This window comes from Haliotis cracherodii, unplaced genomic scaffold (genome assembly GCF_022045235.1).
Source record: "Haliotis cracherodii isolate W230 unplaced genomic scaffold, xgHalCrac1.p SCAF_3, whole genome shotgun sequence".
Classification (NCBI taxonomy): Eukaryota; Metazoa; Mollusca; class Gastropoda; order Lepetellida; family Haliotidae; genus Haliotis; species Haliotis cracherodii.
In genome coordinates, this window is record NW_027266286.1 from 21,514,083 (window position 1) to 21,540,969 (window position 26,887).

General features: G+C 44.1%; 59 non-coding genes across 59 annotated transcripts; all 59 read left to right on the forward strand.

Moving 5' to 3' along the window:
* Positions 1 to 349: 349 nt before the first annotated feature.
* On the forward strand, positions 350 to 422 carry Trnaa-ugc (transfer RNA alanine (anticodon UGC)). Its single transcript has one exon. It is a non-coding gene; the product is annotated as a tRNA-Ala (tRNA).
* A 309-nt stretch (positions 423 to 731) lies between these two features.
* On the forward strand, positions 732 to 804 carry Trnaa-agc (transfer RNA alanine (anticodon AGC)). The gene has a single exon. It is a non-coding gene; the product is annotated as a tRNA-Ala (tRNA).
* A 570-nt stretch (positions 805 to 1,374) lies between these two features.
* Trnaa-ugc (transfer RNA alanine (anticodon UGC)) lies at positions 1,375 to 1,447 on the forward strand. Its single transcript has one exon. It is a non-coding gene; the product is annotated as a tRNA-Ala (tRNA).
* Positions 1,448 to 1,757: 310 nt separating this feature from the next.
* Trnaa-agc (transfer RNA alanine (anticodon AGC)) lies at positions 1,758 to 1,830 on the forward strand. Its single transcript has one exon. It is a non-coding gene; the product is annotated as a tRNA-Ala (tRNA).
* Positions 1,831 to 2,500: 670 nt separating this feature from the next.
* Trnaa-agc (transfer RNA alanine (anticodon AGC)) lies at positions 2,501 to 2,573 on the forward strand. The gene has a single exon. It is a non-coding gene; the product is annotated as a tRNA-Ala (tRNA).
* A 448-nt stretch (positions 2,574 to 3,021) lies between these two features.
* Trnaa-agc (transfer RNA alanine (anticodon AGC)) lies at positions 3,022 to 3,094 on the forward strand. Its single transcript has one exon. It is a non-coding gene; the product is annotated as a tRNA-Ala (tRNA).
* Positions 3,095 to 3,543: 449 nt separating this feature from the next.
* Trnaa-agc (transfer RNA alanine (anticodon AGC)) lies at positions 3,544 to 3,616 on the forward strand. The gene has a single exon. It is a non-coding gene; the product is annotated as a tRNA-Ala (tRNA).
* Positions 3,617 to 4,064: 448 nt separating this feature from the next.
* Positions 4,065 to 4,137, forward strand: Trnaa-agc (transfer RNA alanine (anticodon AGC)). Its single transcript has one exon. It is a non-coding gene; the product is annotated as a tRNA-Ala (tRNA).
* Positions 4,138 to 4,203: 66 nt separating this feature from the next.
* On the forward strand, positions 4,204 to 4,276 carry Trnaa-ugc (transfer RNA alanine (anticodon UGC)). The gene has a single exon. It is a non-coding gene; the product is annotated as a tRNA-Ala (tRNA).
* A 310-nt stretch (positions 4,277 to 4,586) lies between these two features.
* On the forward strand, positions 4,587 to 4,659 carry Trnaa-agc (transfer RNA alanine (anticodon AGC)). The gene has a single exon. It is a non-coding gene; the product is annotated as a tRNA-Ala (tRNA).
* A 670-nt stretch (positions 4,660 to 5,329) lies between these two features.
* Trnaa-agc (transfer RNA alanine (anticodon AGC)) lies at positions 5,330 to 5,402 on the forward strand. The gene has a single exon. It is a non-coding gene; the product is annotated as a tRNA-Ala (tRNA).
* Positions 5,403 to 5,850: 448 nt separating this feature from the next.
* Trnaa-agc (transfer RNA alanine (anticodon AGC)) lies at positions 5,851 to 5,923 on the forward strand. The gene has a single exon. It is a non-coding gene; the product is annotated as a tRNA-Ala (tRNA).
* Positions 5,924 to 6,370: 447 nt separating this feature from the next.
* On the forward strand, positions 6,371 to 6,443 carry Trnaa-agc (transfer RNA alanine (anticodon AGC)). Its single transcript has one exon. It is a non-coding gene; the product is annotated as a tRNA-Ala (tRNA).
* Positions 6,444 to 6,891: 448 nt separating this feature from the next.
* On the forward strand, positions 6,892 to 6,964 carry Trnaa-agc (transfer RNA alanine (anticodon AGC)). The gene has a single exon. It is a non-coding gene; the product is annotated as a tRNA-Ala (tRNA).
* Positions 6,965 to 7,030: 66 nt separating this feature from the next.
* Trnaa-ugc (transfer RNA alanine (anticodon UGC)) lies at positions 7,031 to 7,103 on the forward strand. Its single transcript has one exon. It is a non-coding gene; the product is annotated as a tRNA-Ala (tRNA).
* A 309-nt stretch (positions 7,104 to 7,412) lies between these two features.
* On the forward strand, positions 7,413 to 7,485 carry Trnaa-agc (transfer RNA alanine (anticodon AGC)). Its single transcript has one exon. It is a non-coding gene; the product is annotated as a tRNA-Ala (tRNA).
* A 66-nt stretch (positions 7,486 to 7,551) lies between these two features.
* Positions 7,552 to 7,624, forward strand: Trnaa-ugc (transfer RNA alanine (anticodon UGC)). Its single transcript has one exon. It is a non-coding gene; the product is annotated as a tRNA-Ala (tRNA).
* Positions 7,625 to 8,084: 460 nt separating this feature from the next.
* Positions 8,085 to 8,157, forward strand: Trnaa-ugc (transfer RNA alanine (anticodon UGC)). The gene has a single exon. It is a non-coding gene; the product is annotated as a tRNA-Ala (tRNA).
* A 1,924-nt stretch (positions 8,158 to 10,081) lies between these two features.
* Trnaa-agc (transfer RNA alanine (anticodon AGC)) lies at positions 10,082 to 10,154 on the forward strand. Its single transcript has one exon. It is a non-coding gene; the product is annotated as a tRNA-Ala (tRNA).
* Positions 10,155 to 10,602: 448 nt separating this feature from the next.
* Positions 10,603 to 10,675, forward strand: Trnaa-agc (transfer RNA alanine (anticodon AGC)). The gene has a single exon. It is a non-coding gene; the product is annotated as a tRNA-Ala (tRNA).
* A 67-nt stretch (positions 10,676 to 10,742) lies between these two features.
* On the forward strand, positions 10,743 to 10,815 carry Trnaa-ugc (transfer RNA alanine (anticodon UGC)). The gene has a single exon. It is a non-coding gene; the product is annotated as a tRNA-Ala (tRNA).
* A 315-nt stretch (positions 10,816 to 11,130) lies between these two features.
* Positions 11,131 to 11,203, forward strand: Trnaa-agc (transfer RNA alanine (anticodon AGC)). Its single transcript has one exon. It is a non-coding gene; the product is annotated as a tRNA-Ala (tRNA).
* Positions 11,204 to 11,658: 455 nt separating this feature from the next.
* On the forward strand, positions 11,659 to 11,731 carry Trnaa-agc (transfer RNA alanine (anticodon AGC)). The gene has a single exon. It is a non-coding gene; the product is annotated as a tRNA-Ala (tRNA).
* A 309-nt stretch (positions 11,732 to 12,040) lies between these two features.
* Positions 12,041 to 12,113, forward strand: Trnaa-agc (transfer RNA alanine (anticodon AGC)). Its single transcript has one exon. It is a non-coding gene; the product is annotated as a tRNA-Ala (tRNA).
* Positions 12,114 to 12,179: 66 nt separating this feature from the next.
* On the forward strand, positions 12,180 to 12,252 carry Trnaa-ugc (transfer RNA alanine (anticodon UGC)). The gene has a single exon. It is a non-coding gene; the product is annotated as a tRNA-Ala (tRNA).
* Positions 12,253 to 12,567: 315 nt separating this feature from the next.
* Trnaa-agc (transfer RNA alanine (anticodon AGC)) lies at positions 12,568 to 12,640 on the forward strand. Its single transcript has one exon. It is a non-coding gene; the product is annotated as a tRNA-Ala (tRNA).
* A 309-nt stretch (positions 12,641 to 12,949) lies between these two features.
* Trnaa-agc (transfer RNA alanine (anticodon AGC)) lies at positions 12,950 to 13,022 on the forward strand. The gene has a single exon. It is a non-coding gene; the product is annotated as a tRNA-Ala (tRNA).
* Positions 13,023 to 13,088: 66 nt separating this feature from the next.
* On the forward strand, positions 13,089 to 13,161 carry Trnaa-ugc (transfer RNA alanine (anticodon UGC)). The gene has a single exon. It is a non-coding gene; the product is annotated as a tRNA-Ala (tRNA).
* Positions 13,162 to 13,470: 309 nt separating this feature from the next.
* Positions 13,471 to 13,543, forward strand: Trnaa-agc (transfer RNA alanine (anticodon AGC)). The gene has a single exon. It is a non-coding gene; the product is annotated as a tRNA-Ala (tRNA).
* Positions 13,544 to 13,609: 66 nt separating this feature from the next.
* On the forward strand, positions 13,610 to 13,682 carry Trnaa-ugc (transfer RNA alanine (anticodon UGC)). The gene has a single exon. It is a non-coding gene; the product is annotated as a tRNA-Ala (tRNA).
* A 309-nt stretch (positions 13,683 to 13,991) lies between these two features.
* Trnaa-agc (transfer RNA alanine (anticodon AGC)) lies at positions 13,992 to 14,064 on the forward strand. Its single transcript has one exon. It is a non-coding gene; the product is annotated as a tRNA-Ala (tRNA).
* Positions 14,065 to 14,512: 448 nt separating this feature from the next.
* Trnaa-agc (transfer RNA alanine (anticodon AGC)) lies at positions 14,513 to 14,585 on the forward strand. The gene has a single exon. It is a non-coding gene; the product is annotated as a tRNA-Ala (tRNA).
* Positions 14,586 to 15,030: 445 nt separating this feature from the next.
* Trnaa-agc (transfer RNA alanine (anticodon AGC)) lies at positions 15,031 to 15,103 on the forward strand. Its single transcript has one exon. It is a non-coding gene; the product is annotated as a tRNA-Ala (tRNA).
* A 448-nt stretch (positions 15,104 to 15,551) lies between these two features.
* Trnaa-agc (transfer RNA alanine (anticodon AGC)) lies at positions 15,552 to 15,624 on the forward strand. Its single transcript has one exon. It is a non-coding gene; the product is annotated as a tRNA-Ala (tRNA).
* Positions 15,625 to 16,069: 445 nt separating this feature from the next.
* Positions 16,070 to 16,142, forward strand: Trnaa-agc (transfer RNA alanine (anticodon AGC)). Its single transcript has one exon. It is a non-coding gene; the product is annotated as a tRNA-Ala (tRNA).
* Positions 16,143 to 16,545: 403 nt separating this feature from the next.
* On the forward strand, positions 16,546 to 16,618 carry Trnaa-agc (transfer RNA alanine (anticodon AGC)). The gene has a single exon. It is a non-coding gene; the product is annotated as a tRNA-Ala (tRNA).
* A 66-nt stretch (positions 16,619 to 16,684) lies between these two features.
* Positions 16,685 to 16,757, forward strand: Trnaa-ugc (transfer RNA alanine (anticodon UGC)). The gene has a single exon. It is a non-coding gene; the product is annotated as a tRNA-Ala (tRNA).
* A 309-nt stretch (positions 16,758 to 17,066) lies between these two features.
* Trnaa-agc (transfer RNA alanine (anticodon AGC)) lies at positions 17,067 to 17,139 on the forward strand. Its single transcript has one exon. It is a non-coding gene; the product is annotated as a tRNA-Ala (tRNA).
* Positions 17,140 to 17,587: 448 nt separating this feature from the next.
* On the forward strand, positions 17,588 to 17,660 carry Trnaa-agc (transfer RNA alanine (anticodon AGC)). The gene has a single exon. It is a non-coding gene; the product is annotated as a tRNA-Ala (tRNA).
* A 584-nt stretch (positions 17,661 to 18,244) lies between these two features.
* On the forward strand, positions 18,245 to 18,317 carry Trnaa-ugc (transfer RNA alanine (anticodon UGC)). Its single transcript has one exon. It is a non-coding gene; the product is annotated as a tRNA-Ala (tRNA).
* A 309-nt stretch (positions 18,318 to 18,626) lies between these two features.
* On the forward strand, positions 18,627 to 18,699 carry Trnaa-agc (transfer RNA alanine (anticodon AGC)). The gene has a single exon. It is a non-coding gene; the product is annotated as a tRNA-Ala (tRNA).
* A 403-nt stretch (positions 18,700 to 19,102) lies between these two features.
* Trnaa-agc (transfer RNA alanine (anticodon AGC)) lies at positions 19,103 to 19,175 on the forward strand. Its single transcript has one exon. It is a non-coding gene; the product is annotated as a tRNA-Ala (tRNA).
* Positions 19,176 to 19,623: 448 nt separating this feature from the next.
* Trnaa-agc (transfer RNA alanine (anticodon AGC)) lies at positions 19,624 to 19,696 on the forward strand. Its single transcript has one exon. It is a non-coding gene; the product is annotated as a tRNA-Ala (tRNA).
* Positions 19,697 to 20,144: 448 nt separating this feature from the next.
* Positions 20,145 to 20,217, forward strand: Trnaa-agc (transfer RNA alanine (anticodon AGC)). Its single transcript has one exon. It is a non-coding gene; the product is annotated as a tRNA-Ala (tRNA).
* A 584-nt stretch (positions 20,218 to 20,801) lies between these two features.
* On the forward strand, positions 20,802 to 20,874 carry Trnaa-ugc (transfer RNA alanine (anticodon UGC)). The gene has a single exon. It is a non-coding gene; the product is annotated as a tRNA-Ala (tRNA).
* Positions 20,875 to 21,322: 448 nt separating this feature from the next.
* Trnaa-ugc (transfer RNA alanine (anticodon UGC)) lies at positions 21,323 to 21,395 on the forward strand. Its single transcript has one exon. It is a non-coding gene; the product is annotated as a tRNA-Ala (tRNA).
* A 309-nt stretch (positions 21,396 to 21,704) lies between these two features.
* On the forward strand, positions 21,705 to 21,777 carry Trnaa-agc (transfer RNA alanine (anticodon AGC)). Its single transcript has one exon. It is a non-coding gene; the product is annotated as a tRNA-Ala (tRNA).
* A 403-nt stretch (positions 21,778 to 22,180) lies between these two features.
* Trnaa-agc (transfer RNA alanine (anticodon AGC)) lies at positions 22,181 to 22,253 on the forward strand. Its single transcript has one exon. It is a non-coding gene; the product is annotated as a tRNA-Ala (tRNA).
* Positions 22,254 to 22,701: 448 nt separating this feature from the next.
* On the forward strand, positions 22,702 to 22,774 carry Trnaa-agc (transfer RNA alanine (anticodon AGC)). Its single transcript has one exon. It is a non-coding gene; the product is annotated as a tRNA-Ala (tRNA).
* Positions 22,775 to 23,222: 448 nt separating this feature from the next.
* Positions 23,223 to 23,295, forward strand: Trnaa-agc (transfer RNA alanine (anticodon AGC)). The gene has a single exon. It is a non-coding gene; the product is annotated as a tRNA-Ala (tRNA).
* A 584-nt stretch (positions 23,296 to 23,879) lies between these two features.
* On the forward strand, positions 23,880 to 23,952 carry Trnaa-ugc (transfer RNA alanine (anticodon UGC)). The gene has a single exon. It is a non-coding gene; the product is annotated as a tRNA-Ala (tRNA).
* Positions 23,953 to 24,261: 309 nt separating this feature from the next.
* On the forward strand, positions 24,262 to 24,334 carry Trnaa-agc (transfer RNA alanine (anticodon AGC)). The gene has a single exon. It is a non-coding gene; the product is annotated as a tRNA-Ala (tRNA).
* Positions 24,335 to 24,399: 65 nt separating this feature from the next.
* Trnaa-ugc (transfer RNA alanine (anticodon UGC)) lies at positions 24,400 to 24,472 on the forward strand. The gene has a single exon. It is a non-coding gene; the product is annotated as a tRNA-Ala (tRNA).
* Positions 24,473 to 24,778: 306 nt separating this feature from the next.
* Positions 24,779 to 24,851, forward strand: Trnaa-agc (transfer RNA alanine (anticodon AGC)). The gene has a single exon. It is a non-coding gene; the product is annotated as a tRNA-Ala (tRNA).
* Positions 24,852 to 25,254: 403 nt separating this feature from the next.
* On the forward strand, positions 25,255 to 25,327 carry Trnaa-agc (transfer RNA alanine (anticodon AGC)). Its single transcript has one exon. It is a non-coding gene; the product is annotated as a tRNA-Ala (tRNA).
* A 444-nt stretch (positions 25,328 to 25,771) lies between these two features.
* On the forward strand, positions 25,772 to 25,844 carry Trnaa-agc (transfer RNA alanine (anticodon AGC)). Its single transcript has one exon. It is a non-coding gene; the product is annotated as a tRNA-Ala (tRNA).
* Positions 25,845 to 25,909: 65 nt separating this feature from the next.
* Trnaa-ugc (transfer RNA alanine (anticodon UGC)) lies at positions 25,910 to 25,982 on the forward strand. Its single transcript has one exon. It is a non-coding gene; the product is annotated as a tRNA-Ala (tRNA).
* A 306-nt stretch (positions 25,983 to 26,288) lies between these two features.
* Trnaa-agc (transfer RNA alanine (anticodon AGC)) lies at positions 26,289 to 26,361 on the forward strand. Its single transcript has one exon. It is a non-coding gene; the product is annotated as a tRNA-Ala (tRNA).
* Positions 26,362 to 26,810: 449 nt separating this feature from the next.
* Trnaa-agc (transfer RNA alanine (anticodon AGC)) lies at positions 26,811 to 26,883 on the forward strand. Its single transcript has one exon. It is a non-coding gene; the product is annotated as a tRNA-Ala (tRNA).
* Positions 26,884 to 26,887: the final 4 nt, after the last annotated feature.

Below are 26,887 nucleotides of genomic sequence, written 5' to 3' on the forward strand. Positions count from 1 at the left end.
TCTCCAAGTGTTTTGCTGTTTTGTTTTTGTGAAATATTGTTCTTATTTGGCTTTTTATGAATGTCTTGCACAGGGGTATTAGCTCACATGGTAGAGCGCCCGCTTTGCATGCGGGAGGTACCGGAATTAAGGCTTAGCGTTCATGCCCCAAACCGCTACAGGTGATTGTGAAAAATACATTGAATGAAGACACACCTACTCCGTCATCAGGGGGATTAGCTCACATGGTAGAGCGCCCGCTTAGCATGCGAGAGGTACCGGGATCGATACCCGGATTCTCCAAGTGTTTTGCTGTTTTGTTTTTGTGAAATATTGATTTTTATTTGGCTTTTTATGAATGTCTTGCACAGGGGGATTAGCTCACATGGTAGAGCGCCCGCTTTGCATGCGGGAGGTACCGGGATCGATACCCGGATTCTCCAAGTGAAATTAAGTTTATTTTTGGCTCAAATATGGACGTTACATTCAGTTGCCTCAGTCAAGTTCTACAAACTTCAAACTTGTTACAAAAGAAATTCTACACACACACTGACTTCCAAATGTAAAAGCAAGTTTCTCTCAAAGCTGGAGCAACCCATCTGTCACTACAAGGACAATCAAGGTGGAAAGCTGGAGGAACCCATCTGTCACTACAAGGTCAATCAAGGTGGAAGGCTTAGCGTTCATGCCCCAAACCGCTACAGGTGATTGTGAAAAATACATTGAATGAAGACACACCTACTCCGTCATAAGGGGAATTAGCTCAAATGGTAGAGCGCTCGCTTAGCATGCGAGAGGTACCGGGATCGATACCCGGATTCTCCAAGTGAAATTCAGTTTATTTTTGGCTCAAATATGGACGTTACATTCAGTTGTCTCAGTCAAGTTCTACAAACTTCGAATTTGTTACAAAAGAAATTCTACACACACACTGACTTCCAAATGTAAAAGCAAGTTTCTCTCAAAGCTGGAGCAACCCATCTGTCACTACAAGGACAATCAAGGTGGAAAGCTGGAGGAACCCATCTGTCACTACAAGGTCAATCAAGGTGGAAAGCTGGAGCAACCCATCTGTCACTACAAGGACAATCAAGGTGGAAAGCTGGAGCAACCCATCTGTCACTAAACAGGACAATCAAGGAACCCATCTGTCACTACAAGGTCAATCAAGGTGGAAGGCTTAGCGTTCATGCCCCAAACCGCTACAGGTGATTGTGAAAAATACATTGAATGAAGACACACCTACTCCGTCATAAGGGGAATTAGCTCAAATGGTAGAGCGCTCGCTTAGCATGCCAGAGGTACAGGGATCGATACCCGGATTCTCCAAGTGTTTTGCTGTTTTGTTTTTGTGAAATATTGTTCTTATTTGGCTTTTTATGAATGTCTTGCACAGGGGGATTAGCTCACATGGTAGAGCGCCCGCTTTGCATGCGGGAGGTACCGGGATCGATACCCGGATTCTCCAAGTGAAATTCAGTTTATTTTTGGCTCAAATATGGACGTTACATTCAGTTGTCTCAGTCAAGTTCTACAAACTTCGAATTTGTTACAAAACAAATTCTACACACACACTGACTTCCAAATGTAAAAGCAAGTTTCTCTCAAAGCTGGAGCAACCCATCTGTCACTACACAGGACAATCAAGGTGGAAAGCTGGAGGAACACATCTGTCACTACAAGGTCAATCAAGGTGGAAGGCTTAGCGTTCATGCCCCAAACCGCTACAGGTGATTGTGAAAAATACATTGAATGAAGACACACCTACTCCGTCATCAGGGGAATTAGCTCAAATGGTAGAGCGCTCGCTTAGCATGCGAGAGGTACCGGGATCGATACCCGGATTCTCCAAGTGTTTTGTTGTTTTGTTTTTGTGAAATGGTAGAGTGCTCGCTTAGCATGCGAGAGGTACCGGGATCGATACCCGGATTCTCCAAGTGTTTTGCTGTTTTGTTTTTGTGAAATATTGTTCTTATTTGGCTTTTTATGAATGTCTTGCACAGGGGTATTAGCTCACATGGTAGAGCGCCCGCTTTGCATGCGGGAGGTACCGGAATTAAGGCTTAGCGTTCATGCCCCAAACCGCTACAGGTGATTGTGAAAAATACATTGAATGAAGACACACCTACTCCGTCATCAGGGGGATTAGCTCACATGGTAGAGCGCCCGCTTTGCATGCGGGAGGTACCGGGATCGATACCCGCATTCTCCAAGTGAAATTCAGTTTATTTTTGGCTCAAATATGGACGTTACATTCAGTTGTCTCAGTCAAGTTCTACAAACTTCGAATTTGTTACAAAACAAATTCTACACACACACTGACTTCCAAATGTAAAAGCAAGTTTCTCTCAAAGCTGGAGCAACCCATCTGTCACTACAAGGACAATCAAGGTGGAAGGCTGGAGGAACCCATCTGTCACTACAAGGTCAATCAAGGTGGAAGGCTTAGCGTTCATGCCCCAAACCGCTACAGGTGATTGTGAAAAATACATTGAACGAAGACACACCTACTCCGTCATCAGGGGAATTAGCTCAAATGGTAGAGCGCTCGCTTAGCATGCGAGAGGTACCGGGATCGATACCCGGATTCTCCAAGTGTTTTGCTGTTTTGTTTTTGTGAAATATTGTTCTTATTTGGCTTTTTATGAATGTCTTGCACAGGGGTATTAGCTCACATGGTAGTGCGCCCGCTTTGCATGCGGGAGGTACCGGGATCGATACCCGGATTCTCCAAGTGAAATTCAGTTTATTTTTGGCTCAAATATGGACGTTACATTCAGTTGTCTCAGTCAAGTTCTACAAACTTCGAATTTGTTACAAAACAAATTCTACTCACACACTGACTTCCAAATGTAAAAGCAAGTTTCTCTCAAAGCTGGAGCAACCCATCTGTCACTACAAGGACAATCAAGGTGGAAAGCTGGAGGAACCCATCTGTCACTACAAGGTCAATCAAGGTGGAAGGCTTAGCGTTCATGCCCCAAACCGCTACAGGTGATTGTGAAAAATACATTGAATGAAGACACACCTACTCCTTCATCAGGGGAATTAGCTCAAATGGTAGAGCGCTCGCTTAGCATGCGAGAGGTACCGGGATCGATACCCGGATTCTCCAAGTGTTTTGCTGTTTTTGTTTTTATAAAATATTGTTCTTATTTGGCTTTTTATGAATGTCTTGCACAGGGGGTTTAGCTCACATGGTAGAGCGCCCGCTTTGCATGCAAGAGGTACCGGGATCGATACCCGGATTCTCCAAGTGAAATTCAGTTTATTTTTGGCTCAAATATGGACGTTACATTCAGTGGTCTCAGTCAAGTTTTACCAACTTCAAACTTGTTACAAAAGAAATTCTACTCACACACTGACTTCCAAATGTAAAAGCAAGTTTCTCTCAAAGCTGGAGCAACCCATCTGTCACTAAAAGGTCAATCAAGGTGGAAGGCTGGAGGAACCCATCTGTCACTACAAGGTCAATCAAGGTGGAAGGCTTAGCGTTCATGCCCCAAACCGCTACAGGTGATTGTGAAAAATACATTGAATGAAGACACACCTACTCCGTCATCAGGGGAATTAGCTCAAATGGTAGAGCGCTCGCTTAGCATGCGAGAGGTACCGGGATCGATACCCGGATTCTCCAAGTGTTTTGCTGTTTTGTTTTTGTGAAATATTGTTCTTATTTGGCTTTTTATGAATGTCTTGCACAGGGGGATTAGCTCACATGGTAGAGCGCCCGCTTTGCATGCGGGAGGTACCGGGATCGATACCCGCATTCTCCAAGTGAAATTCAGTTTATTTTTGGCTCAAATATGGACGTTACATTCAGTTGTCTCAGTCAAGTTCTACCAACTTCAAACTTGTTACAAAAGAAATTCTACTCACACACTGACTTCCAAATGTAAAAGCAAGTTTCTCTCAAAGCTGGAGCAACCCATCTGTCACTAAAAGGACAATCAAGGTGGAAGGCTGGAGGAACCCATCTGTCACTACAAGGTCAATCAAGGTGGAAGGCTTAGCGTTCATGCCCCAAACCGCTACAGGTGATTGTGAAAAATACATTGAATGAAGACACACCTACTCCGTCATAAGGGGAATTAGCTCAAATGGTAGAGCGCTCGCTTAGCATGCGAGAGGTACCGGGATCGATACCCGGATTCTCCAAGTGTTTTGCTGTTTTGTTTTTGTGAAATATTGTTCTTATTTGGCTTTTTATGAATGTCTTGCACAGGGGGATTAGCTCACATGGTAGAGCGCCCGCTTTGCATGCGGGAGGTACCGGGATCGATACCCGGATTCTCCAAGTGAAATTCAGTTTATTTTTGGCTCAAATATGGACGTTACATTCAGTTGTCTCAGTCAAGTTCTACAAACTTCGAATTTGTTACAAAACAAATTCTACACACACACTGACTTCCAAATGTAAAAGCAAGTTTCTCTCAAAGCTGGAGCAACCCATCTGTCACTACACAGGACAATCAAGGTGGAAAGCTGGAGGAACACATCTGTCACTACAAGGTCAATCAAGGTGGAAGGCTTAGCGTTCATGCCCCAAACCGCTACAGGTGATTGTGAAAAATACATTGAATGAAGACACACCAACTCCGTCATCAGGGGAATTAGCTCAAATGGTAGAGCGCTCGCTTAGCATGCGAGAGGTACCGGGATCGATACCCGGATTCTCCAAGTGTTTTGTTGTTTTGTTTTTGTGAAATGGTAGAGTGCTCGCTTAGCATGCGAGAGGTACCGGGATCGATACCCGGATTCTCCAAGTGTTTTGCTGTTTTGTTTTTGTGAAATATTGTTCTTATTTGGCTTTTTATGAATGTCTTGCACAGGGGGATTAGCTCACATGGTAGAGCGCCCGCTTTGCATGCGGGAGGTACCGGAATTAAGGCTTAGCGTTCATGCCCCAAACCGCTACAGGTGATTGTGAAAAATACATTGAATGAAGACACACCTACTCCGTCATCAGGGGGATTAGCTCACATGGTAGAGCGCCCGCTTTGCATGCGGGAGGTACCGGGATCGATACCCGCATTCTCCAAGTGAAATTCAGTTTATTTTTGGCTCAAATATGGACGTTACATTCAGTTGTCTCAGTCAAGTTCTACAAACTTCGAATTTGTTACAAAACAAATTCTACACACACACTGACTTCCAAATGTAAAAGCAAGTTTCTCTCAAAGCTGGAGCAACCCATCTGTCACTACAAGGACAATCAAGGTGGAAGGCTGGAGGAACCCATCTGTCACTACAAGGTCAATCAAGGTGGAAGGCTTAGCGTTCATGCCCCAAACCGCTACAGGTGATTGTGAAAAATACATTGAACGAAGACACACCTACTCCGTCATCAGGGGAATTAGCTCAAATGGTAGAGCGCTCGCTTAGCATGCGAGAGGTACCGGGATCGATACCCGGATTCTCCAAGTGTTTTGCTGTTTTGTTTTTGTGAAATATTGTTCTTATTTGGCTTTTTATGAATGTCTTGCACAGGGGTATTAGCTCACATGGTAGTGCGCCCGCTTTGCATGCGGGAGGTACCGGGATCGATACCCGGATTCTCCAAGTGAAATTCAGTTTATTTTTGGCTCAAATATGGACGTTACATTCAGTTGTCTCAGTCAAGTTCTACAAACTTCGAATTTGTTACAAAACAAATTCTACTCACACACTGACTTCCAAATGTAAAAGCAAGTTTCTCTCAAAGCTGGAGCAACCCATCTGTCACTACAAGGACAATCAAGGTGGAAAGCTGGAGGAACCCATCTGTCACTACAAGGTCAATCAAGGTGGAAGGCTTAGCGTTCATGCCCCAAACCGCTACAGGTGATTGTGAAAAATACATTGAATGAAGACACACCTACTCCGTCATCAGGGGAATTAGCTCAAATGGTAGAGCGCTCGCTTAGCATGCGAGAGGTACCGGGATCGATACCCGGATTCTCCAAGTGTTTTGCTGTTTTGTTTTTGTGAAATATTGTTCTTATTTGGCTTTTTATGAATGTCTTGCACAGGGGGATTAGCTCACATGGTAGAGCGCCCGCTTTGCATGCGGGAGGTACCGGGATCGATACCCGCATTCTCCAAGTGAAATTCAGTTTATTTTTGGCTCAAATATGGACGTTACATTCAGTTGTCTCAGTCAAGTTCTACCAACTTCAAACTTGTTACAAAAGAAATTCTACTCACACACTGACTTCCAAATTAAAAGCAAGTTTCTCTCAAAGCTGGAGCAACCCATCTGTCACTAAAAGGACAATCAAGGTGGAAGGCTGGAGGAACCCATCTGTCACTACAAGGTCAATCAAGGTGGAAGGCTTAGCGTTCATGCCCCAAACCGCTACAGGTGATTGTGAAAAATACATTGAATGAAGACACACCTACTCCGTCATCAGGGGAATTAGCTCAAATGGTAAAGCGCTCGCTTAGCATGCGAGAGGTACCGGGATCGATACCCGGATTCTCCAAGTGTTTTGCTGTTTTGTTTTTGTGAAATATTGTTTTTATTTGGCTTTTTATGAATGTCTTGCACAGGGGGATTAGCTCACATGGTAGAGCGCCCGCTTTGCATGCGGGAGGTACCGGGATCGATACCCGCATTCTCCAAGTGAAATTCAGTTTATTTTTGGCTCAAATATGGACGTTACATTCAGTTGTCTCAGTCAAGTTCTACAAACTTCGAATTTGTTACAAAAGAAATTCTACTCACACACTGACTTCCAAATGTAAAGGCAAGTTTCTCTCAAAGCTGGAGCAACCCATCTGTCACTACAAGGTCAATCAAGGTGGAAGGCTGGAGGAACCCATCTGTCACTACAAGGTCAATCAAGGTGGAAGGCTTAGCGTTCATGCCCCAAACCGCTACAGGTGATTGTGAAAAATACATTGAATGAAGACACACCTACTCCGTCATCAGGGGAATTAGCTCAAATGGTAGAGCGCTCGCTTAGCATGCGAGAGGTACAGGGATCGATACCCGGATTCTCCAAGTGTTTTGCTGTTTTGTTTTTGTGAAATATTGTTTTTATTTGGCTTTTTATGAATGTCTTGCACAGGGGGATTAGCTCACATGGTAGAGCGCCCGCTTTGCATGCGGGAGGAACCGGGATCGATACCCGGATTCTCCAAGTGAAATTCAGTTTATTTTTGGCTCAAATATGGACGTTACATTCAGTTGTCTCAGTCAAGTCCTACAAACTTCGAATTTGTTACAAAACAAATTCTACTCACACACTGACTTCCAAATGTAAAAGCAAGTTTCTCTCAAAGCTGGAGCAACCCATCTGTCACTAAAAGGACAATCAAGGTGGAAGGCTGGAGGAACCCATCTGTCACTACAAGGTCAATCAAGGTGGAAGGCTTAGCGTTCATGCCCCAAACCGCTACAGGTGATTGTGAAAAATACATTGAATGAAGACACACCTACTCCGTCATCAGGGGAATTAGCTCAAATGGTAGAGCGCTCGCTTAGCATGCGAGAGGTACCGGGATCGATACCCGGATTCTCCAAGTGTTTTGCTGTTTTGTTTTTGTGAAATATTGTTCTTATTTGGCTTTTTATGAATGTCTTGCACAGGGGGATTAGCTCACATGGTAGAGCGCCCGCTTTGCATGCGGGAGGAACCGGGATCGATACCCGGATTCTCCAAGTGAAATTCAGTTTATTTTTGGCTCAAATATGGACGTTACATTCAGTTGTCTCAGTCAAGTTCTACAAACTTCGAATTTGTTACAAAAGAAATTCTACTCACACACTGACTTCCAAATGTAAAAGCAAGTTTCTCTCAAAGCTGGAGCAACCCATCTGTCACTAAAAGGACAATCAAGGTGGAAGGCTGGAGGAACCCATCTGTCACTACAAGGTCAATCAAGGTGGAAGGCTTAGCGTTCATGCCCCAAACCGCTACAGGTGATTGTGAAAAATACATTGAATGAAGACACACCTACTCCGTCATCAGGGGAATTAGCTCAAATGGTAGAGCGCTCGCTTAGCATGCGAGAGGTACCGGGATCGATACCCGGGATCGATACCCGGATTCTCCAAGTGTTTTGCTGTTTTGTTTTTGTGAAATATTGTTCTTATTTGGCTTTTTATGAATGTCTTGCAAGGGGGATTAGCTCACATGGTAGAGCGCCCGCTTTGCATGCGGGAGGTACCGGGATCGATACCCGGATTCTCCAAGTGAAGTTCAGTTTTTTTGGGGGTCAAATATGGACGTTACATTCAGTTGTCTCAGTCAAGTTCTACCAACTTCAAACTTGTTACATGTTCAAAAGAAATTCTACACACACACTGACTTCCAAATGTAAAAGCAAGTTTCTCTCAAAGCTGGAGCAACCCATCTGTCACTACAAGGACAATCAAGGTGGAAGGCTGGAGGAACCCATCTGTCACTACAAGGTCAATCAAGGTGGAAGGCTTAGCGTTCATGCCCCAAACCGCTACAGGTGATTGTGAAAAATATACACAGTAAAAAAAGTGTTGCACCCCCACATTAATACGTTTGATACATCACAACATTTAAAACGCCCGACTCTGGTTTTAATGGTAGGTATTCCTTGGGGATCTGATGTGAAATGTGTAATGTTTTCGGAGGGAAGATGATCACCAAAACGTAGCAATCAGCACGTGAATTGCATGGTGCATGACATTTGCAGATTGCAGTATCTTCTTAAGCTCAACATCGCCTATAAAAGATGTTCTCTGACTGCCCAGTTTATTGTAACCCACAATGCCGGGTAGACGATTGTCAGAAGCAGTCAAGTGGCAGATTATTGGCCTTCATGGAGCAGGTCTTTCGTTCAAGGAGATTGGCAGAAGAACCGGACATCACTACTCAACAATAAGCCGTTTGGTCAGAAAACACGCACAAACTAATGATGTAAGGAATCGCAGACCCTCTGGCAGACCACATAAGACCACAGTTAGAGATGACAGAGCGTTGTTGAGGGTGGTAAGGCGTCATCCATTTGCTACACGAACAACCTTGAAACGTCTTTGGCTTCCTCGTCAACAGTTCAGTACCCAGACCGTGTGAAATCCTCTTAAAGCTGCAGGGTTGAAGTCCAGAAGGGTTATCAAGCGACCTAAACTCAAAGACAACCACAAACGACTACGTCTAGGCTGGTGTAGACTGAGACAGAACTGGAACTTGAGGTCCTGGAGAAGAGTCCACTGGTCGGACGAAAGCAGGTTCCTTCTGCATGTTGTGGATGGCAGAGTGAGAGTATGGAGGCGTCCTGGAACAGCTTATACTGCAAGAAACATCATGCCAACTGTACCATATGGAGGTGGATCTGTTATGGTCTGGGGATGCTTCTCATTTGATTGTAAGCTTGATTTAGTGACCATACGAGGCAACTTGACAGGGGAGCGCTACATCCAAGAGGTGCTGAATCCAGTTGTGGTGCCCCATTTTGACAATCATCCACTGGCCACCAGACCGATATTCATGGATGACAATGCCAGACCACATCGTTCACGAGCTGTGACCCAGGTTATCCACAACAATGCTCTGACGCAGATTCCATGGCCAGCAATGAGTCCAGATCTGAATCCTCTGGAACATGTATGGGACATTGTGGGACGCCTGATTTATCGTCGGGACCCTCCTCCACAGAACTTGCGTGAATTGGAAGCAGCATTACACGAGGAGTGGCAGCAGCTGCCCATGGAGCGATTCCAACGTCTGGTGAGGGGTATGAGACGAAGACTTCAAGCTGTGATCCAAGTGCTTGGTGGAAGTTCTCGATATTGACTTACTGTGTTCGTCAAATCTCCATATGACATTCTTACCCTATTGGATGAATTTGGTCACTAAAAATTATTGAGATGTCACCATACTTAATGCGTCTTCGTTGTTCGTTCATTTTTCGTAAAAGGTCAGCATGAGATTATTACATGCCATAAGGTCATGGAATACCCCATTTAAGTTCATTGTATAGACAATACACTGGTTTGTTGGTATACACGAAATCCTGGTTATAATATTAATTCAGTTATCTTTACACCCTTTCAAAACATCCCTCCATGAAAAAGTATAGGGGGTGCAACACTTTTTTTACTGTGTATACATTGAATGAAGACACACCTACTCCTTCATCAGGGGAATTAGCTCAAATGGTAGAGTGCTCGCTTAGCATGCGAGAGGTACCGGGATCGATACCCGGATTCTCCAAGTGTTTTGCTGTTTTGTTTTTGTGAAATATTGTTTTTATTTGGCTTTTTATGAATGTCTTGCACAGGGGGATTAGCTCACATGGTAGAGCGCCCGCTTTGCATGCGGGAGGTACCGGGATCCATACCCGCATTCTCCAAGTGAAATTCAGTTTATTTTTGACTCAAATATGGACGTTACATTCAGTTGTGTCAGTCAAGTTCTACAAACTTCGAATTTGTTACAAAAGAAATTCTACACACACACTGACTTCCAAATGTAAAGGCAAGTTTCTCTCAAAGCTGGAGCAACCCATCTGTCACTACAAGGACAATCAAGGTGGAAGGCTGGAGGAACCCATCTGTCACTACAAGGTCAATCAAGGTGGAAGGCTTAGCGTTCATGCCCCAAACCGCTACAGGTGATTTTGAAAAATACATTGAATGAAGACACACCTACTCCGTCATCAGGGGAATTAGCTCAAATGGTAGAGCGCTCGCTTAGCATGCGAGAGGTACCGGGATCGATACCCGGATTCTCCAAGTGTTTTGCTGTTTTTGTTTTTGTAAAATATTGTTCTTATCTGACTTTTTATGAATGTCTTGCACAGGGGGATTAGCTCACATGGTAGAGCGCCCGCTTTGCATGCGGGAGGTACCGGGATCGATACCCGGATTCTCCAAGTGAAATTCAGTTTATTTTTGGCTCAAATATGGACGTTACATTCAGTTGTCTCAGTCAAGTTTTACCAACTTCAAACTTGTTACATGTTCAAAACAAATTCTACACACATACTGACTTCCAAATGTGAAAGCAAGTTTCTCTCAAAGCTGGAGCAACCCATCTGTCACTACAAGGACAATCAAGGTGGAAGGCTGGAGGAACCCATCTGTCACTACAAGGTCAATCAAGGTGGAAGGCTTAGCGTTCATGCCCCAAACCGCTACAGGTGATTGTGAAAAATACATTGAATGAAGACACACCTACTCCGTCATCAGGGGAATTAGCTCAAATGGTAGAGCGCTCGCTTAGCATGCGAGAGGTACCGGGATCGATACCCGGATTCTCCAAGTGTTTTGCTGTTTTTGTTTTTGTAAAATATTGTTCTTATCTGACTTTTTATGAATGTCTTGCACAGGGGGATTAGCTCACATGGTAGAGCGCCCGCTTTGCATGCGGGAGGTACCAGGATCGATACCCGGATTCTCCAAGTGAAATTCACTTTATTTTTGGCTCAAATATGGACGTTACATTCAGTTGTCTCAGTCAAGTTTTACCAACTTCAAACTTGTTACATGTTCAAAACAAATACTACACACATACTGACTTCCAAATGTGAAAGCAAGTTTCTCTCAAAGCTGGAGCAACCCATCTGTCACTACAAGGACAATCAAGGTGGAAGGCTGGAGGAACCCATCTGTCACTACAAGGTCAATCAAGGTGGAAGGCTTAGCGTTCATGCCCCAAACCGCTACAGGTGATTGTGAAAAATACATTGAATGAAGACACACCTACTCCATCATCAGGGGAATTAGCTCAAATGGTAGAGCGCTCGCTTAGCATGCGAGAGGTACCGGGATCGATACCCGGATTCTCCAAGTGAAATTCAGTTTATTTTTGGCTCAAATATGGACGCTACATTCAGTTGTCTCAGTCAAGTTCTACAAACTTCGAATTTGTTACAAAAGAAATTCTACACACACACTGACTTCCAAATGTAAAAGCAAGTTTCTCTCAAAGCTGGAGCAACCCATCTGTCACTACAAGGACAATCAAGGTGGAAGGCTGGAGGAACCCATCTGTCACTACAAGGTCAATCAAGGTGGAAGGCTTAGCGTCCATGCCCCAAACCGCTACAGGTGATTGTGAAAAATACATTGAATGAAGACACACCTACTCCGTCATCAGGGGAATTAGCTCAAATGGTAGAGCGCTCGCTTAGCATGCGAGAGGTACCGGGATCGATACCCGGATTCTCCAAGTGTTTTGCTGTTTTGTTTTTGTGAAATATTGTTCTTATTTGGCTTTTCATGAATGTCTTGCACAGGGGGATTAGCTCACATGGTAGAGCGCCCGCTTTGCATGCGGGAGGTACCGGGATCGATACCCGGATTCTCCAAGTGAAATTCAGTTTATTTTTGGCTCAAATATGGACGTTACATTCAGTTGTCTCAGTCAAGTTTTACCAACTTCAAACTTGTTACATGTTCAAAACAAATACTACACACATACTGACTTCCAAATGTGAAAGCAAGTTTCTCTCAAAGCTGGAGCAACCCATCTGTCACTACAAGGACAATCAAGGTGGAAGGCTGGAGGAACCCATCTGTCACTACAAGGTCAATCGAGGTGGAAGGCTTAGCGTTCATGCCCCAAACCGCTACAGGTGATTGTGAAAAATACATTGAATGAAGACACACCTACTCCATCATCAGGGGAATTAGCTCAAATGGTAGAGCGCTCGCTTAGCATGCGAGAGGTACCGGGATCGATACCCGGATTCTCCAAGTGAAATTCAGTTTATTTTTGGCTCAAATATGGACGCTACATTCAGTTGTCTCAGTCAAGTTCTACAAACTTCGAATTTGTTACAAAAGAAATTCTACACACACACTGACTTCCAAATGTAAAAGCAAGTTTCTCTCAAAGCTGGAGCAACCCATCTGTCACTACAAGGACAATCAAGGTGGAAGGCTGGAGGAACCCATCTGTCACTACAAGGTCAATCAAGGTGGAAGGCTTAGCGTTCATGCCCCAAACCGCTACAGGTGATTGTGAAAAATACATTGAATGAAGACACACCTACTCCGTCATCAGGGGAATTAGCTCAAATGGTAGAGCGCTCGCTTAGCATGCGAGAGGTACCGGGATCGATACCCGGATTCTCCAAGTGTTTTGCTGTTTTGTTTTTGTGAAATATTGTTCTTATTTGGCTTTTCATGAATGTCTTGCACAGGGGGATTAGCTCACATGGTAGAGCGCCCGCTTTGCATGCGGGAGGTACCGGGATCGATACCCGGATTCTCCAAGTGAAATTCAGTTTATTTTTGGCTCAAATATGGACGCTACATTCAGTTGTCTCAGTCAAGTTCTACAAACTTCGAATTTGTTACAAAAGAAATTCTACACACACACTGACTTCCAAATGTAAAAGCAAGTTTCTCTCAAAGCTGGAGCAACCCATCTGTCACTACAAGGACAATCAAGGTGGAAGGCTGGAGGAACCCATCTGTCACTACAAGGTCAATCAAGGTGGAAGGCTTAGCGTTCATGCCCCAAACCGCTACAGGTGATTGTGAAAAATACATTGAATGAAGACACACCTACTCCGTCATCAGGGGAATTAGCTCAAATGGTAGAGCGCTCGCTTAGCATGCGAGAGGTACCGGGATCGATACCCGGATTCTCCAAGTGTTTTGCTGTTTTGTTTTTGTGAAATATTGTTTTTATTTGGCTTTTTATGAATGTCTTGCACAGGGGGATTAGCTCACATGGTAGAGCGCCCGCTTTGCATGCGGGAGGTACCGGGATCGATACCCGGATTCTCCAAGTGAAATTCAGTTTATTTTTGGCTCAAATATGGACGTTACATTCAGTTGTCTCAGTCAAGTTCTACAAACTTCGAATTTGTTACAAAAGAAATTCTACACACACACTGACTTCCAAATGTAAAGGCAAGTTTCTCTCAAAGCTGGAGCAACCCATCTGTCACTACAAGGACAATCAAGGTGGAAGGCTGGAGGAACCCATCTGTCACTACAAGGTCAATCAAGGTGGAAGGCTTAGCGTTCATGCCCCAAACCGCTACAGGTGATTGTGAAAAATACATTGAATGAAGACACACCTACTCCGTCATCAGGGGAATTAGCTCAAATGGTAGAGCGCTCGCTTAGCATGCGAGAGGTACCGGGATCGATACCCGGATTCTCCAAGTGTTTTGCTGTTTTGTTTTTGTGAAATATTGTTCTTATTTGGCTTTTTATGAATGTCTTGCACAGGGGGATTAGCTCACATGGTAGAGCTCCCGCTTTGCATGCGGGAGGTACCGGGATCGATACCCGCATTCTCCAAGTGAAATTCAGTTTATTTTTGGCTCAAATATGGACGTTACATTCAGTTGTCTCAGTCAAGTTCTACAAACTTCGAATTTGTTACAAAACAAATTCTACTCACACACTGACTTCCAAATGTAAAAGCAAGTTTCTCTCAAAGCTGGAGCAACCCATCTGTCACTAAAAGGACAATCAAGGTGGAAGGCTGGAGGAACCCATCTGTCACTACAAGGTCAATCAAGGTGGAAGGCTTAGCGTTCATGCCCCAAACCGCTACAGGTGATTGTGAAAAATACATTGAATGAAGACACACCTACTCCGTCATCAGGGGAATTAGCTCAAATGGTAGAGCGCTCGCTTAGCATGCGAGAGGTACCGGGATCGATACCCGGATTCTCCAAGTGTTTTGCTGTTTTGTTTTTGTGAAATATTGTTTTTATTTGGCTTTTTATGAATGTCTTGCACAGGGGGATTAGCTCACATGGTAGAGCGCCCGCTTTGCATGCGGGAGGTACCGGGAACGATACCCGCATTCTCCAAGTGAAAGTCAGTTTTTTGGCTCAAATATGGACGTTACATTCAGTTGTCTCAGTCAAGTTGTACCAACTTCAAACTTTTTACAAAAGAAATTCTACACACACACTGACTTCCAAATGTAAAAGCAAGTTTCTCTCAAAGCTGGAGCAACCCATCTGTCACTACAAGGACAATCAAGGTGGAAGGCTGGAGGAACCCATCTGTCACTACAAGGTCAATCAAGGTGGAAGGCTTAGCGTTCATGCCCCAAACCGCTACAGGTGATTGTGAAAAATACATTGAATGAAGACACACCTACTCCGTCATCAGGGGAATTAGCTCAAATGGTAGAGCGCTCGCTTAGCATGCGAGAGGTACCGGGATCGATACCCGGATTCTCCAAGTGTTTTGCTGTTTTGTTTTTGTGAAATATTGTTCTTATTTGGCTTTTTATGAATGTCTTGCACAGGGGGATTAGCTCACATGGTAGAGCTCCCGCTTTGCATGCGGGAGGTACCGGGATCCATACCCGGATTCTCCAAGTGAAATTCAGTTTATTTTTGGCTCAAATATGGACGTTACATTCAGTTGTCTCAGTCAAGTTCTACAAACTTCGAATTTGTTACAAAACAAATTCTACTCACACACTGACTTCCAAATGTAAAAGCAAGTTTCTCTCAAAGCTGGAGCAACCCATCTGTCACTACAAGGACAATCAAGGTGGAAGGCTGGAGGAACCCATCTGTCACTACAAGGTCAATCAAGGTGGAAGGCTTAGCGTTCATGCCCCAAACCGCTACAGGTGATTGTGAAAAATACATTGAATGAAGACACACCTACTCCGTCATCAGGGGAATTAGCTCAAATGGTAGAGCGCTCGCTTAGCATGCGAGAGGTACCGGGATCGATACCCGGATTCTCCAAGTGTTTTGCTGTTTTGTTTTTGTGAAATATTGTTTTTATTTGGCTTTTTATGAATGTCTTGCACAGGGGGATTAGCTCACATGGTAGAGCGCCCGCTTTGCATGCGGGAGGTACCGGGAACGATACCCGCATTCTCCAAGTGAAAGTCAGTTTTTTGGCTCAAATATGGACGTTACATTCAGTTGTCTCAGTCAAGTTGTACCAACTTCAAACTTTTTACAAAAGAAATTCTACACACACACTGACTTCCAAATGTAAAAGCAAGTTTCTCTCAAAGCTGGAGCAACCCATCTGTCACTACAAGGACAATCAAGGTGGAAGGCTGGAGGAACCCATCTGTCACTACAAGGTCAATCAAGGTGGAAGGCTTAGCGTTCATGCCCCAAACCGCTACAGGTGATTGTGAAAAATACATTGAATGAAGACACACCTACTCCGTCATCAGGGGAATTAGCTCAAATGGTAGAGCGCTCGCTTAGCATGCGAGAGGTACCGGGATCGATACCCGGATTCTCCAAGTGTTTTGCTGTTTTGTTTTTGTGAAATATTGTTCTTATTTGGCTTTTTATGAATGTCTTGCACAGGGGGATTAGCTCACATGGTAGAGCTCCCGCTTTGCATGCGGGAGGTACCGGGATCCATACCCGGATTCTCCAAGTGAAATTCAGTTTATTTTTGGCTCAAATATGGACGTTACATTCAGTTGTCTCAGTCAAGTTCTACAAACTTCGAATTTGTTACAAAACAAATTCTACTCACACACTGACTTCCAAATGTAAAAGCAAGTTTCTCTCAAAGCTGGAGCAACCCATCTGTCACTACAAGGTCAATCAAGGTGGAAGGCTTAGCGTTCATGCCCCAAACCGCTACAGGTGATTGTGAAAAATACATTGAATGAAGACACACCTACTCCGTCATCAGGGGAATTAGCTCAAATGGTAGAGCGCTCGCTTAGCATGCGAGAGGTACCGGGATCGATACCCGGATTCTCCAAGTGTTTTGCTGTTTTGTTTTTGTGAAATATTGTTTTTATTTGGCTTTTTATGAATGTCTTGCACAGGGGGATTAGCTCACATGGTAGAGCGCCCGCTTTGCATGCGGGAGGTACCGGGATCGATACCCGGATTCTCCAAGTGAAATTCAGTTTATTTTTGGCTCAAATATGGACGCTACATTCAGTTGTCTCAGTCAAGTTCTACCTACTTCAAACTTGTTACAAAAGAAATTCTACACACACACTGACTTCCAAATGTAAAAGCAAGTTTCTCTCAAAGCTGGAGCAACCCATCTGTCACTACAAGGACAATCAAGGTGGAAGGCTGGAGGAACCCATCTGTCACTACAAGGTCAATCAAGGTGGAAGGCTTAGCGTTCATGCCCCAAACCGCTACAGGTGATTGTGAAAAATACATTGAATGAAGACACACCTACTCCGTCATCAGGGGAATTAGCTCAAATGGTAGAGCGCTCGCTTAGCATGCGAGAGGTACCGGGATCGATACCCGGATTCTCCAAGTGTTTTGCTGTTTTGTTTTTGTGAAATATTGTTCTTATTTGGCTTTTTATGAATGTCTTGCACAGGGGGATTAGCTCACATGGTAGAGCTCCCGCTTTGCATGCGGGAGGTACCGGGATCCATACCCGCATTCTCCAAGTGAAATTCAGTTTATTTTTGGCTCAAATATGGACGTTACATTCAGTTGTCTCAGTCAAGTTCTACAAACTTCGAATTTGTTACAAAACAAATTCTACTCACACACTGACTTCCAAATGTAAAAGCAAGTTTCTCTCAAAGCTGGAGCAACCCATCTGTCACTAAAAGGACAATCAAGGTGGAAGGCTGGAGGAACCCATCTGTCACTACAAGGTCAATCAAGGTGGAAGGCTTAGCGTTCATGCCCCAAACCGCTACAGGTGATTGTGAAAAATACATTGAATGAAGACACACCTACTCCGTCATCAGGGGAATTAGCTCAAATGGTAGAGCGCTCGCTTAGCATGCGAGAGGTACCGGGATCGATACCCGGATTCTCCAAGTGTTTTGCTGTTTTGTTTTTGTGAAATATTGTTTTTATTTGGCTTTTTATGAATGTCTTGCACAGGGGGATTAGCTCACATGGTAGAGCGCCCGCTTTGCATGCGGGAGGTACCGGGATCGATACCCGCATTCTCCAAGTGAAATTCAGTTTTTTTGGTCAAATATGGACGTTACATTCAGTTGTCTCAGTCAAGTTCTACCAACTTCAAACTTTTTACAAAAGAAATTCTACACACACACTGACTTCCAAATGTAAAAGCAAGTTTCTCTCAAAGCTGGAGCAACCCATCTGTCACTACAAGGACAATCAAGGTGGAAGGCTGGAGGAACCCATCTGTCACTACAAGGTCAATCAAGGTGGAAGGCTTAGCGTTCATGCCCCAAACCGCTACAGGTGATTGTGAAAAATACATTGAATGAAGACACACCTACTCCGTCATCAGGGGAATTAGCTCAAATGGTAGAGCGCTCGCTTAGCATGCGAGAGGTACGGGGATCGATACCCGGATTCTCCAAGTGTTTTGCTGTTTTGTTTTTGTGAAATATTGTTTTTATTTGGCTTTTTATGAATGTCTTGCACAGGGGGATTAGCTCACATGGTAGAGCGCCCGCTTTGCATGCGGGAGGTACCGGGATCGATACCCGGATTCTCCAAGTGAAATTCAGTTTATTTTTGGCTCAAAATTGGACGTTAGATTCAGTTGTCTCAGTCAAGTTCTACCTACTTCAAACTTGTTACAAAAGAAATTCTACACACACACTGACTTCCAAATGTAAAAGCAAGTTTCTCTCAAAGCTGGAGCAACCAATCTGTCACTACAAGGACAATCAAGGTGGAAGGCTGGAGGAACCCATCTGTCACTACAAGGTCAATCAAGGTGGAAGGCTTAGCGTTCATGCCCCAAACCGCTACAGGTGATTGTGAAAAATACATTGAATGAAGACACACCTACTCCGTCATCAGGGGAATTAGCTCAAATGGTAGAGCGCTCGCTTAGCATGCGAGAGGTACCGGGATCGATACCCGGATTCTCCAAGTGTTTTGCTGTTTTGTTTTTGTGAAATATTGTTCTTATTTGGCTTTTTATGAATGTCTTGCACAGGGGGATTAGCTCACATGGTAGAGCTCCCGCTTTGCATGCGGGAGGTACCGGGATCCATACCCGGATTCTCCAAGTGAAATTCAGTTTATTTTTGGCTCAAATATGGACGTTACATTCAGTTGTCTCAGTCAAGTTCTACAAACTTCGAATTTGTTACAAAACAAATTCTACTCACACACTGACTTCCAAATGTAAAAGCAAGTTTCTCTCAAAGCTGGAGCAACCCATCTGTCACTACAAGGTCAATCAAGGTGGAAGGCTTAGCGTTCATGCCCCAAACCGCTACAGGTGATTGTGAAAAATACATTGAATGAAGACACACCTACTCCGTCATCAGGGGAATTAGCTCAAATGGTAGAGCGCTCGCTTAGCATGCGAGAGGTACCGGGATCGATACCCGGATTCTCCAAGTGTTTTGCTGTTTTGTTTTTGTGAAATATTGTTTTTATTTGGCTTTTTATGAATGTCTTGCACAGGGGGATTAGCTCACATGGTAGAGCGACCGCTTTGCATGCGGGAGGTACCGGGATCGATACCCGCATTCTCCAAGTGAAATTCAGTTTATTTTTGGCTCAAATATGGACGCTACATTCAGTTGTCTCAGTCAAGTTCTACCTACTTCAAACTTGTTACAAAAGAAATTCTACACACACACTCACTTCCAAATGTAAAAGCAAGTTTCTCTCAAAGCTGGAGCAACCAATCTGTCACTACAAGGACAATCAAGGTGGAAGGCTGGAGGAACCCATCTGTCACTACAAGGTCAATCAAGGTGGAAGGCTTAGCGTTCATGCCCCAAACCGCTACAGGTGATTGTGAAAAATACATTGAATGAAGACACACCTACTCCGTCATCAGGGGAATTAGCTCAAATGGTAGAGCGCTCGCTTAGCATGCGAGAGGTACCGGGATCGATACCCGGATTCTCCAAGTGTTTTGCTGTTTTGTTTTTGTGAAATATTGTTCTTATTTGGCTTTTTATGAATGTCTTGCACAGGGGGATTAGCTCACATGGTAGAGCTCCCGCTTTGCATGCGGGAGGTACCGGGATCCATACCCGCATTCTCCAAGTGAAATTCAGTTTATTTTTGGCTCAAATATGGACGTTACATTCAGTTGTCTCAGTCAAGTTCTACAAACTTCGAATTTGTTACAAAACAAATTCTACTCACACACTGACTTCCAAATGTAAAAGCAAGTTTCTCTCAAAGCTGGAGCAACCCATCTGTCACTAAAAGGACAATCAAGGTGGAAGGCTGGAGGAACCCATCTGTCACTACAAGGTCAATCAAGGTGGAAGGCTTAGCGTTCATGCCCCAAACCGCTACAGGTGATTGTGAAAAATACATTGAATGAAGACACACCTACTCCGTCATCAGGGGAATTAGCTCAAATGGTAGAGCGCTCGCTTAGCATGCGAGAGGTACCGGGATCGATACCCGGATTCTCCAAGTGTTTTGCTGTTTTGTTTTTGTGAAATATTGTTTTTATTTGGCTTTTTATGAATGTCTTGCACAGGGGGATTAGCTCACATGGTAGAGCGCCCGCTTTGCATGCGGGAGGTACCGGGATCGATACCCGCATTCTCCAAGTGAAATTCAGTTTTTTGGGTCAAATATGGACGTTACATTCAGTTGTCTCAGTCAAGTTCTACCAACTTCAAACTTTTTACAAAAGAAATTCTACACACACACTGACTTCCAAATGTAAAAGCAAGTTTCTCTCAAAGCTGGAGCAACCCATCTGTCACTACAAGGACAATCAAGGTGGAAGGCTGGAGGAACCCATCTGTCACTACAAGGTCAATCAAGGTGGAAGGCTTAGCGTTCATGCCCCAAACCGCTACAGGTGATTGTGAAAAATACATTGAATGAAGACACACCTGCTCCGTCATCAGGGGAATTAGCTCAAATGGTAGAGCGCTCGCTTAGCATGCGAGAGGTACGGGGATCGATACCCGGATTCTCCAAGTGTTTTGCTGTTTTGTTTTTGTGAAATATTGTTTTTATTTGGCTTTTTATGAATGTCTTGCACAGGGGGATTAGCTCACATGGTAGAGCGCCCGCTTTGCATGCGGGAGGTACCGGGATCGATACCCGGATTCTCCAAGTGAAATTCAGTTTATTTTTGGCTCAAAATTGGACGTTACATTCAGTTGTCTCAGTCAAGTTCTACCTACTTCAAACTTGTTACAAAAGAAATTCTACACACACACTGACTTCCAAATGTAAAAGCAAGTTTCTCTCAAAGCTGGAGCAACCAATCTGTCACTACAAGGACAATCAAGGTGGAAGGCTGGAGGAACCCATCTGTCACTACAAGGTCAATCAAGGTGGAAGGCTTAGCGTTCATGCCCCAAACCGCTACAGGTGATTGTGAAAAATACATTGAATGAAGACACACCTACTCCGTCATCAGGGGAATTAGCTCAAATGGTAGAGCGCTCGCTTAGCATGCGAGAGGTACGGGGATCGATACCCGGATTCTCCAAGTGTTTTGCTGTTTTGTTTTTGTGAAATATTGTTTTTATTTGGCTTTTTATGAATGTCTTGCACAGGGGGATTAGCTCACATGGTAGAGCGCCCGCTTTGCATGCGGGAGGTACCGGGATCGATACCCGGATTCTCCAAGTGAAATTCAGTTTATTTTTGGCTCAAAATTGGACGTTAGATTCAGTTGTCTCAGTCAAGTTCTACCTACTTCAAACTTGTTACAAAAGAAATTCTACACACACACTGACTTCCAAATGTAAAAGCAAGTTTCTCTCAAAGCTGGAGCAACCAATCTGTCACTACAAGGACAATCAAGGTGGAAGGCTGGAGGAACCCATCTGTCACTACAAGGTCAATCAAGGTGGAAGGCTTAGCGTTCATGCCCCAAACCGCTACAGGTGATTGTGAAAAATACATTGAATGAAGACACACCTACTCCGTCATCAGGGGAATTAGCTCAAATGGTAGAGCGCTCGCTTAGCATGCGAGAGGTACCGGGATCGATACCCGGATTCTCCAAGTGTTTTGCTGTTTTGTTTTTGTGAAATATTGTTCTTATTTGGCTTTTTATGAATGTCTTGCACAGGGGGATTAGCTCACATGGTAGAGCTCCCGCTTTGCATGCGGGAGGTACCGGGATCCATACCCGGATTCTCCAAGTGAAATTCAGTTTATTTTTGGCTCAAATATGGACGTTACATTCAGTTGTCTCAGTCAAGTTCTACAAACTTCGAATTTGTTACAAAACAAATTCTACTCACACACTGACTTCCAAATGTAAAAGCAAGTTTCTCTCAAAGCTGGAGCAACCCATCTGTCACTACAAGGTCAATCAAGGTGGAAGGCTTAGCGTTCATGCCCCAAACCGCTACAGGTGATTGTGAAAAATACATTGAATGAAGACACACCTACTCCGTCATCAGGGGAATTAGCTCAAATGGTAGAGCGCTCGCTTAGCATGCGAGAGGTACCGGGATCGATACCCGGATTCTCCAAGTGTTTTGCTGTTTTGTTTTTGTGAAATATTGTTTTTATTTGGCTTTTTATGAATGTCTTGCACAGGGGGATTAGCTCACATGGTAGAGCGACCGCTTTGCATGCGGGAGGTACCGGGATCGATACCCGCATTCTCCAAGTGAAATTCAGTTTATTTTTGGCTCAAATATGGACGCTACATTCAGTTGTCTCAGTCAAGTTCTACCTACTTCAAACTTGTTACAAAAGAAATTCTACACACACACTGACTTCCAAATGTAAAAGCAAGTTTCTCTCAAAGCTGGAGCAACCCATCTGTCACTACAAGGACAATCAAGGTGGAAGGCTGGAGGAACCCATCTGTCACTACAAGGTCAATCAAGGTGGAAGGCTTAGCGTTCATGCCCCAAACCGCTACAGGTGATTGTGAAAAATACATTGAATGAAGACACACCTACTCCGTCATCAGGGGAATTAGCTCAAATGGTAGAGCGCTCGCTTAGCATGCGAGAGGTACCGGGATCGATACCCGGATTCTCCAAGTGTTTTGCTGTTTTGTTTTTGTGAAATATTGTTCTTATTTGGCTTTTTATGAATGTCTTGCACAGGGGGATTAGCTCACATGGTAGAGCTCCCGCTTTGCATGCGGGAGGTACCGGGATCCATACCCGCATTCTCCAAGTGAAATTCAGTTTATTTTTGGCTCAAATATGGACGTTACATTCAGTTGTCTCAGTCAAGTTCTACAAACTTCGAATTTGTTACAAAACAAATTCTACTCACACACTGACTTCCAAATGTAAAAGCAAGTTTCTCTCAAAGCTGGAGCAACCCATCTGTCACTAAAAGGACAATCAAGGTGGAAGGCTGGAGGAACCCATCTGTCACTACAAGGTCAATCAAGGTGGAAGGCTTAGCGTTCATGCCCCAAACCGCTACAGGTGATTGTGAAAAATACATTGAATGAAGACACACCTACTCCGTCATCAGGGGAATTAGCTCAAATGGTAGAGCGCTCGCTTAGCATGCGAGAGGTACCGGGATCGATACCCGGATTCTCCAAGTGTTTTGCTGTTTTGTTTTTGTGAAATATTGTTTTTATTTGGCTTTTTATGAATGTCTTGCACAGGGGGATTAGCTCACATGGTAGAGCGCCCGCTTTGCATGCGGGAGGTACCGGGATCGATACCCGCATTCTCCAAGTGAAATTCAGTTTTTTGGGTCAAATATGGACGTTACATTCAGTTGTCTCAGTCAAGTTCTACCAACTTCAAACTTTTTACAAAAGAAATTCTACACACACACTGACTTCCAAATGTAAAAGCAAGTTTCTCTCAAAGCTGGAGCAACCCATCTGTCACTACAAGGACAATCAAGGTGGAAGGCTGGAGGAACCCATCTGTCACTACAAGGTCAATCAAGGTGGAAGGCTTAGCGTTCATGCCCCAAACCGCTACAGGTGATTGTGAAAAATACATTGAATGAAGACACACCTGCTCCGTCATCAGGGGAATTAGCTCAAATGGTAGAGCGCTCGCTTAGCATGCGAGAGGTACGGGGATCGATACCCGGATTCTCCAAGTGTTTTGCTGTTTTGTTTTTGTGAAATATTGTTTTTATTTGGCTTTTTATGAATGTCTTGCACAGGGGGATTAGCTCACATGGTAGAGCGCCCGCTTTGCATGCGGGAGGTACCGGGATCGATACCCGGATTCTCCAAGTGAAATTCAGTTTATTTTTGGCTCAAAATTGGACGTTACATTCAGTTGTCTCAGTCAAGTTCTACCTACTTCAAACTTGTTACAAAAGAAATTCTACACACACACTGACTTCCAAATGTAAAAGCAAGTTTCTCTCAAAGCTGGAGCAACCAATCTGTCACTACAAGGACAATCAAGGTGGAAGGCTGGAGGAACCCATCTGTCACTACAAGGTCAATCAAGGTGGAAGGCTTAGCGTTCATGCCCCAAACCGCTACAGGTGATTCTGAAAAATACATTGAATGAAGACACACCTACTCCGTCATCAGGGGAATTAGCTCAAATGGTAGAGCGCTCGCTTAGCATGCGAGAGGTACCGGGATCGATACCCGGATTCTCCAAGTGTTTTGCTGTTTTGTTATTGTGAAATATTGTTCTTATTTAGCTTTTTATGAATGTCTTGCAAGGGGGATTAGCTCACATGGTAGAGCGCCCGCTTTGCATGCGGGAGGTACCGGGATCGATCCCCGGATTCCCCAAGTGAAATTCAGTTTTTTGGGTCAAATATGGACGCTACATTCAGTTGTCTCAGTCAAGTTCTACAAACTTCGAATTTGTTACAAAACAAATTCTACTCACACACTGACTTCCAAATGTAAAAGCAAGTTTCTCTCAAAGCTGGAGCAACCAATCTGTCACTACAAGGACAATCAAGGTGGAAGGCTGGAGGAACCCATCTGTCACTACAAGGTCAATCAAGGTGGAAGGCTTAGCGTTCATGCCCCAAACCGCTACAGGTGATTGTGAAAAATACATTGAATGAAGACACACCTACTCCGTCATCAGGGGAATTAGCTCAAATGGTAGAGCGCTCGCTTAGCATGCGAGAGGTACCGGGATCGATACCCGGATTCTCCAAGTGTTTTGCTGTTTTGTTTTTGTGAAATATTGTTCTTATTTGGCTTTTTATGAATGTCTTGCACAGGGGGATTAGCTCACATGGTAGAGCTCCCGCTTTGCATGCGGGAGGTACCGGGATCCATACCCGCATTCTCCAAGTGAAATTCAGTTTATTTTTGGCTCAAATATGGACGTTACATTCAGTTGTCTCAGTCAAGTTCTACAAACTTCGAATTTGTTACAAAACAAATTCTACTCACACACTGACTTCCAAATGTAAAAGCAAGTTTCTCTCAAAGCTGGAGCAACCCATCTGTCACTACAAGGTCAATCAAGGTGGAAGGCTTAGCGTTCATGCCCCAAACCGCTACAGGTGATTGTGAAAAATACATTGAATGAAGACACACCTACTCCGTCATCAGGGGAATTAGCTCAAATGGTAGAGCGCTCGCTTAGCATGCGAGAGGTACCGGGATCGATACCCGGATTCTCCAAGTGTTTTGCTGTTTTGTTATTGTGAAATATTGTTCTTATTTAGCTTTTTATGAATGTCTTGCAAGGGGGATTAGCTCACATGGTAGAGCGCCCGCTTTGCATGCGGGAGGTACCGGGATCGATACCCGCATTCTCCAAGTGAAATTCAGTTTTTTGGGTCAAATATGGACGTTACATTCAGTTGTCTCAGTCAAGTTCTACCAACTTCAAACTTTTTACAAAAGAAATTCTACACACACACTGACTTCCAAATGTAAAAGCAAGTTTCTCTCAAAGCTGGAGCAACCCATCTGTCACTACAAGGACAATCAAGGTGGAAGGCTGGAGGAACCCATCTGTCACTACAAGGTCAATCAAGGTGGAAGGCTTAGCGTTCATGCCCCAAACCGCTACAGGTGATTGTGAAAAATACATTGAATGAAGACACACCTACTCCGTCATCAGGGGAATTAGCTCAAATGGTAGAGCGCTCGCTTAGCATGCGAGAGGTACCGGGATCGATACCCGGATTCTCCAAGTGTTTTGCTGTTTTGTTTTTGTGAAATATTGTTCTTATTTAGCTTTTTATGAATGTCTTGCAAGGGGGATTAGCTCACATGGTAGAGCGCCCGCTTTGCATGCGGGAGGTACCGGGATCGATCCCCGGATTCCCCAAGTGAAATTCAGTTTTTTGGGTCAAATATGGACGTTACATTCAGTTGTCTCAGTCAAGTTCTACAAACTTCGAATTTGTTACAAAACAAATTCTACTCACACACTGACTTCCAAATGTAAAAGCAAGTTTCTCTCAAAGCTGGAGCAACCCATCTGTCACTACAAGGACAATCAAGGTGGAAGGCTGGAGGAACCCATCTGTCACTACAAGGTCAATCAAGGTGGAAGGCTTAGCGTTCATGCCCCAAACCGCTACAGGTGATTGTGAAAAATACATTGAATGAAGACACACCTACTCCGTCATCAGGGGAATTAGCTCAAATGGTAGAGCGCTCGCTTAGCATGCGAGAGGTACCGGGATCGATACCCGGATTCTCCAAGTGTTTTGCTGTTTTTGTTTTTGTAAAATATTGTTCTTATCTGACTTTTTATGAATGTCTTCCACAGGGGGATTAGCTCACATGGTAGAGCGCCCGCTTTGCATGCGGGAGGTACCGGGATCGATACCCGCATTCTCCATGTGAAATTCAGTTTATTTTTGGCTCAAATATGGACGTTACATTCAGTTGTCTCAGTCAAGTTCTACCAACTTCAAACTTTTTACAAAAGAAATTCTACACACACACTGACTTCCAAATGTAAAAGCAAGTTTCTCTCAAAGCTGGAGCAACCCATCTGTCACTACAAGGACAATCAAGGTGGAAGGCTGGAGGAACCCATCTGTCACTACAAGGTCAATCAAGGTGGAAGGCTTAGCGTTCATGCCCCAAACCGCTACAGGTGATTGTGAAAAATACATTGAATGAAGACACACCTACTCCGTCATCAGGGGAATTAGCTCAAATGGTAGAGCGCTCGCTTAGCATGCGAGAGGTACCGGGATCGATACCCGGATTCTCCAAGTG